This window comes from Centroberyx gerrardi, chromosome 9 (genome assembly GCF_048128805.1).
Source record: "Centroberyx gerrardi isolate f3 chromosome 9, fCenGer3.hap1.cur.20231027, whole genome shotgun sequence".
NCBI lineage: Eukaryota > Metazoa > Chordata > Actinopteri > Beryciformes > Berycidae > Centroberyx > Centroberyx gerrardi.
In genome coordinates this window covers 23,925,670-23,933,566 of record NC_136005.1, presented here as the reverse complement: position 1 = coordinate 23,933,566, position 7,897 = coordinate 23,925,670, and positions in this window count along the sequence as shown.

The following is a 7,897-nucleotide window of genomic DNA, read 5'->3' as shown; positions in this document are numbered from 1 at the left end:
ATTTTCCCCATTTTTGCATCTCAATCTATACTTTATACAGCAGTCAACTAGAATATTTAGTACAAATGCCATATCCCAGTTTTCTGGTGGAGCTGCAGCAGGCTACTGTCTGTCTCATGGAAACACATGAGTTTGGATATATTGGTATATTACGTAGGACCATTAATTTTCATGACAACTTTATTTAAAATATATATATATGGTCACATGGAGCTGGATACGTTATTCAATCAGTGACTTCCTATAACATGATCTGCTGGAGTGGTGAGCATGGCCTTGTGCCGGATGTGTCTCTGACAGCTGAAACTCATTGTTCAGGTCCAGAGCATTCAGCTGTTTTAAACATTAACAGTCCTCTCCTTTGTCAGAGAGATACTCCTACGGCCGCACAGTCGGAAAGACGGGAGGAGGACAATAGGGTGAAAGACAGATCCGCATTCCTTCTCTCTATTCATGCCTCACAGGTTTGAGATCACATGACCGAAAAACATGGCCGCTGTGCTGGGATAACACATCGCCACATCAGCTTAACGCGAAAAGGATTCTTGTCAGGAGAAGAGTTCCAGTGGGAAGTAACGGATGAGACATTTAATAGGATTACAGTAATCTCATTACAAAAAAATTGGTAATTGGAAACTGCTTCAGTTGCTGGAAAAAGTCAGGAATCAGGTTACCTGTTGGATGACTCAAGCTGGTGCAGACATTTTGCTGCCACCTAAGGATTATTACAATGATTTGATTGGTTCTTTTAAACACTAACAGACAGATACATAGGCTAGTTTTATATCAGCTCACCTTGACTACAGTGATGCCCTGTTCTCCTGCCTCAGTCAAGAAGCCGAGGCACGGCAGATTGTGCAGAGTTCTGCTGCTAGGGGATTGACAAAGAGTAACACAGGCCACTTGTTAGTTTTAGAGTTGATTTGATGATTTCACTGATTACTTTAAAGGCTTGACTAGCTCTAGTTTCTTTTTACAAGAGCCGGACTGAAGCATGACATCCTCAGACAGGAACCTCCTGACCTTTCTGAAGTCCAAGCTAGAGACCAAAGGTAATCAGGTTTTTGTGTTCAGTGCCTTTAAGCTTTGAAACATCCTGGCTGAGGAGTTTAGGCAAAATCCATCTTAGGCGAGTCATGTTTCATCTGAAAAAGTCTGATCAAAATTTCAATCAAATTTTTTTGATTAATTCAAACAAACTAATTTACCAACTTCTGTTATCTCATACACAATTTTAAATCTGTGAATGTAGATCTCCCTGAACATGCCTGTTTTTTCATCTTGGGTCTTGGGTTTGATTTTACATATTTCATAGAATGTGTTTTTGTATCATATTTTACTTGGCAATATTTTACTTGTGTGGCAATTGTATTGTTTTTCTTTCATGATAATCTTTCAACATTGCCCGCAATGGCACCGACTTCAACTTATTCTAAAAATGTTTTGAGAAACTGTGATTTGTTTTCACAGCGTTTAAATGGAGGGGGGCACAGCCTGTGCTGATTCCATGCTTAACAACTTAATGGCACTGTAGTACAACTTAATGAGATTTAAATGACTGGAGAGACCTAGTGGATTGTTAAATTAGGTGTGTGTTAAATGCTGCACTCAAGATTCAGTGAAAAACATCTGCTAGGGGGAAGGAAAGTGATTATGGATAAGAGATAAGGAGATGTGAACTGAAGGCATGGTGTGTTTGATGGTAAAGCCTATGCATCTGAGAGGCAGTGTAAACAGACCAGGGAATAAGCTTGAAAATACACCTAGGACCTCACATATACATAATGCATATGCACATACAGGATGTGTACACACATTTCCCATGCAAGTTTATTTAAAAAAATGTTATATGGATGTATCCACTGCTGCATATTCTCAACACCATGTGTTCACATGCCTTGAAGGGGATTTTGCTGTGGGATATGTCAATGCTGTTAGGGTGATGAGGGGAAATATTACCCATAATGCACCTGACTTGTCACTCCACTATCACATAATTGACTGGATTTAGAGTGGACACTTTTAAATTGAGTTTTCTCTGCAAGTACATCCAAAATATATCTTGGCCATTCCATATATAATTTGAATGAATGAATGTCATCAACATGTACAAATATATTTTGGCTGATTTTTGTATATTATAAAACATATTTGTACAAATATTCTGAAGCACAGTATATGTGAAATCAATACACTGGTGTTCAGTCCTGTCCTCTCCACCCTACTCTCTCCCCTTCTCCTCCTCCCTCTCCCTCTCCCTCTCCCTCTCCTCTGCACCCCGTCCTCTCCTCTCCCCCTCCCCCCCCCCCCCTCCTCTCTCCCTCCTCTCGTACCCCTGCTCCAGACTATACAGAGTCAGCCTCTCTATCTAATAATCCATCCATCTCTGTGTTAGAATGGAGGTCTAATGCGTTCCATCTGTGTGCGTCAGTGCTGGGGCTCCAAGGGTGAGGCCAGCCACTCTCTCTTTGCCCCCCTCCCCCCACCCTTCTCCCTCTCCCACTCCTTTCCAAAAAAAAAAAAAAAACCCCAAGTCTGGTTCCACTCAGCCCTAAAATCTAAGATTTCTCCCCACACCGGGGCCCCTGGCCTGAGGCAGCAGGGGGGAGGTCGGCCAGGCCCCTGGAACTGAGCAACCTGGATCCTGGAGCTTTCTGGGTCACTATTGAATGAATGAATGAATGAATGAATGAATGAATGAATGAATGAATGCATATCATCTCATGTTAAGACACAAGTCTCAAGAGACAGAAAAAGTGGAAAGATTGAGACGATATTCTGCCAGAAGACTTGTATGTGTATAGGAATGAGCATGTATGTATGTATGTATGTGTATGTAGGACTGTATCCGCCTATATAGGACTGCAATGAAACATTTCATAAGCTTTTTACATTTTAGTCATTGAGCGTCTTACATTGAGTGAATGGCACACAATGTAAATGTTGTTTTTTTCATCTGGTGAGCTGTCAAAACTCAACGTTCTGTTTTTTGACTGAAAGTAGTATAAATGTGCTCAAACTGATATACAGTATAATACCACTGATACGGAACACCCAGCGAGCCTGCATGTGGCCTGTGCAGTCTGACAGTGATGATGGTGTTTAAAGAGGGACTAATTGTATAGAGGGCAGCCCAAACTCAGCGGGGGATTTCATAATGACGTCTTGTCATAGTGGTGGAACGCACTAGTGGCATTAAAGGGAGAGTCCACCCTAAAACTGAATGCAGCCTCATGTTGTTCCTGTGATCTTGACGGGTCCGTGCAATATTCAGTCAGTGTTTGCGAACATGAAGGTAGTCTTGCCCAAAAGCTAGAGGCAAGAGAAGCGAGACCCGAGACTGTGGCGATGACGAAACTGAACCTGGACCACAGCGTCAGCCTCCTATTCATTTTCAATGAAGCCGCCCCAGGTTATCGCTTTTGATGACATCACAGATTCAAGTTCTCGGACATCTAGTTTTGGGAAAGTTTTTCTTGTTCGCAAATATTCCTCGGGCTGTCCGGGGACCACAGAAATATCACACATGAATTCTGTTTTAGGGTGGAATTTTGCAGTAATGCTGCAGCCATTTTATCAGATCAACTGTGTGAGTAGCAGGGTCAAGGACAGATTAATGGAAGAAACGGGGTTAAGGGGGAGAATGTGCTTTACACAGTTGGCTGTTAGACATTGTACAGTTCTGTAAGTCCTGTGCTCCCCGCTCCAGTCTCTCTTTTCTCTTATCTTTTCTCTTGCTCCATGACCAGCCCAATGCCGCGCTCTTAACAACATCGCCTTTGTTGGGAAAGGTTTTGATTCGGATTCAAGACGGTGAGCGTGTTGTACACTGGAGTACTGTAGTTCTCAAGGTCTCTTTCAACTCCGCTCTGCAGAACGGCTGTTGAGATCAGATGCGTGATTATGATCGCGCTCCCAGTTCCTGGTTGATAAATGTGTGAATGGAGCCCTTTGCAGTTTTCAAAGAGGCCGGTGCAATATTGGACTGTGTATCTGTGTGCGTGTGTGTGTGTGTGTGTGTGTGTGTGTGAGAGAGAGAGACAGAGAGAGAGTGAGAGAAAGTTCCTAACCTACTACCAGTGTTTTACTTTTTACTTTTACACATTGCAGCCTTCAGCAATATATCCTCCATTTTTGCTGTAGGTCTATACATCAAATTGTTTTCAGAATTAAACAAGAACCCAGAACTTTCTCTGCAACCCACTTTAGGATCTAACCCGGGCTTTGAAATCCACTGGTCTGTTTTTGGTGTGGCTGGATCTGTGTGTTGATATTCTTAATTAATATTTCATCTTTGCCTGGGTGAAACGCAGTGTTGAATACATAACATGAGCATGGCAATGTAACCGTGTCTCCTTCTCTCTTCTCCTCCTCCTCCCATCTTCCTCTTCCCCGTGTTCCCAATCTCTGCCTCCCCTCCTCCTCCTCTTTTCCTCTCATCTTCTCATCCTCTCCTCCCCTTCTGCTCTTTTCATCTCCTCCTCTCTTCCCCTCTTCCTCCTCTTTTCATCTCCTCCTCTCTCCCCTCCTTCTCTCCGCTCAAGTCTTTTGATATCTGTTTTGAAGGCAGAGGTGCCTGTATTTTCATGCACACACACACACACGCGTGCGCAAACACACACACACACACACACACACACACACGCACACACATATACCAACATTGCTCATTATCAGTCCCAACCAGCAGGCAGCTTAGTAATCAGACTGTTGGTTTGTGTTTGTTGTTCTGCAAACAAGAATACACACACACACACACACACACACACTCACACACACACACACACACACACACACACACATACACACACACACACACACTTTTCTATCTCTTCTGGTCTTTCACACACTTACATCTTACGCACAAGCACACTGAGTCACATTTTTATTCTATCTCTCTCTCTCTCCCTCTCTCTCTCTCTCTCTCCCTCTCTCTCTCTCTCTCTCTCACACACACACACACACACACAGATGTCAAACACAGCACTGCACAAAGCCACAGCCCCAGTCTTGAATAGAGCCAGAAATAGCATTGGTTTTGACTGGGAATCGGCTTAGTCTTCAAAGAGAAAATTCTGATGTAGCAAAGGGAGTGGGAGAGAGGGAGATGGAGGGAGGGGGACGGGACAGAGAGAGGGAGAGAGAGAGAGAGAGAGAGAGAGAGAGAGGCTGGAGAAAAGTGGGGGAGAACAGAACAGATCTGGTTGTTATATTCAGCTGTAAAAGGGGGCAAAACTTCAAAGAATCACGTTGCCATGGCAACTGCATGGTGCCTGCTTTAAAGTTCCCCCCCCACCCACCCCCCACTCCACCACACACACACACACACACACACACACACACACACACAAAGTGTAATAAATGTATTCAGAAAAATGGATGGCAATAGAGGAGTAGAATCTGTGGTGGGTGCAGACTTATTCCCTAATACTTTCTTTTTCCATTTCTATCCCTCTCTTCTCCTCTCCTGCTGTTGTTCACCATATCCAACAGAGATCAATATATTGATATTGATGTGTGTATTGATGGATAGTGCTGCAGCTAATTAAAACCCAATAGGGTTAGCAGCTCATGCTTTAGTTTCCCTGTGAGAAGTGAGTGGTTTAGTCTTATCTCCTCTGGCAGTGTGAGAGTTGCTGTCCCATGTAGATTCTTCATTTATCTGTCTCACTGTTTGGGTCTTGCCATGTACCGTGTAATTATGAAGTGCCATCACTTTATGGCCGGTGGATGTAAATTCCAGCAATCAGCTCCTGTGCAAACTCCCACTGTGTCTCTTTCTCTTCTTTATTATGTGTATTCTTTGTTCATGATGGGTTGTATCAACGTTTGCCTGGCGTTACTGCTCTTATATAGACTGTGATTGTTAGATTTCAGTTAAACTTTACCCTTTCATGAATGATCAGTTGTGGTCAGTGGACAGTGAAATGCATGAAATGCATGAAATGCAAGGCCCTGAATGGTATTTCCTTCTGGCTGTAAGGCGATTTGAACTAGCCTCCTGATTGGATATAATGGCTGTAACTCATGTAAAACCAGCTTCCCCATTGGTTATTCTGGCTGTCACTGAGTCCCTCTCCCTGTTTCAGAGAACCTGTCAGAGGGATAGGTCAAAGGTCATCGGTGGGATTGCGGTAAAGGTCAACAGTCACTGTGTCCCAGTGCATCTTGATGGCTGTCCGTGACCCTGGAACACTGTGAGGTTCTCTGCCTGTCCAGCCGTTTGCCTCTACCTCCTTCTGTCTGCCTCCCTCCTTCTTTCCCTCTATGTGAAGCGCCCGGGCCTGTCCCGCATTAGGAACTGGGTCGGGCGAGCTAGCCGTCCCCGGAGCGTTTCCTGTCTGCAGATGGATGGCTGCCCAGGGAGTCTGAAGCCGAGGCTCCGAGGCTGCCAGAGCGTTCAAGTCAACTGGGAACCGGGAAGTTGTTTACGTCTAAAATGATCTCTGTCCTTCTCTAGTTTTTGCCACGGTGCCATCACCACGGCGCCGTGGTTATCAAGAGACAAAATCAGGTCAGTCCATCACAATCAGACACTTCGCTCCTCTTTACTTGTGCGCTGTCAAACTTCATTGGTGTACCACACTTGAGAAAGTCATTTTCTGCAAAGTTAATTGCCTATGATTACTTAACATACTGCTAAAATGTTAGCATGCGCACCGGAGAGAGAGAGAGAGATGATTTTGCTGCCAGTCCTCTTGTCACATACTGGGTAAGGTGACCAATAGGCCAAATTTCCAAAAAGTCAAAGTAGTCCTTACACGATCTCAGTCTAACTCACTCTGGATAAGAGCAGCAGCCCAAATTGCACATTGCTGACGTTTCGGACCTCAAACTTTGCTGTGTAATTTTTCTTTCTTCTCCGTCTGTTTCCCTGATGTTTGAATAAGAACAGCTCCGAAAAATAATTCTGGCACCATTCCCGCTCTCATGAATGATGATTTTCCTCAACGTGGTGATGTCTGGCTCTCTTGCTGGTCCTAGACTAAACCAGAGAGCAGCATTAGGAGCAGCTGTGCCCAGAACATTTCCTGAAGTGGTTTGAGGCTGACCCGAGACCAGCTGGAACAAGAGAGAAGGCAGATAGCTGCGGCGAGGCTACTCATGCGATGTATCATCACCAGTGTCTTGCAGCGACCTCATACCTCCAAACAGTCAACTTATCAAGAGCTGAGAAAGGCAGGTTGTTTGCGTTAACAGTATGTTGGGCGGGTGCCACCATATGTCACTTTTACTGCCATAGGTTGAGGAGTAACTTGTATTATTAATCTATTTTAACAGGAGAAGTAGCATATTAAACAACCAGACTTTCATCAAAGGCATTTTTGTGGAGCCGCAATCCACTGTTGCATGCAGCACATGCAGTAAAAAGTGGGACTACAACATCTGCAAGACCACAGGACCATAAAAAAAGGCTAGTCACTCCAGACTATGACTAAAATGTCTAGAGAACTATGGATTGAAAAGGTGATTCCCGGTTCACCAGGATAATATCATCCTATGTATCTAAGATGGCAGCTATAGGATTTTGTTCACTGTACCACTTTAATATTCACCACAGGGTGTAGATTTGTAGGGGAATATCTTTTGTATCCATTCTATCTCTGTGCATCAAGCTTTTTCAAAACATATGTCTCAAAGAGTTTCTCTAAATGCCGTCTTCAGTGGATACTCAGCGCGCCTCTTATTTACCGGGGTTCATTTTCACCTGTCATTTCTGACTTGTGCCCCACGCCTCCTCCGTGATGCAAGTCCTTGTTTTGCCAGGAAAAGTGCGTAGCCGTGAAAGTCTAACAAGCCTCTATCTGTCACCGTCGACTCCCTCTGTTTGCTGAATATTGCAGCGGAAAATTGTCGGGGCTCACTCAGCTGTTTCTGGCTGTATTTACACAAGGAT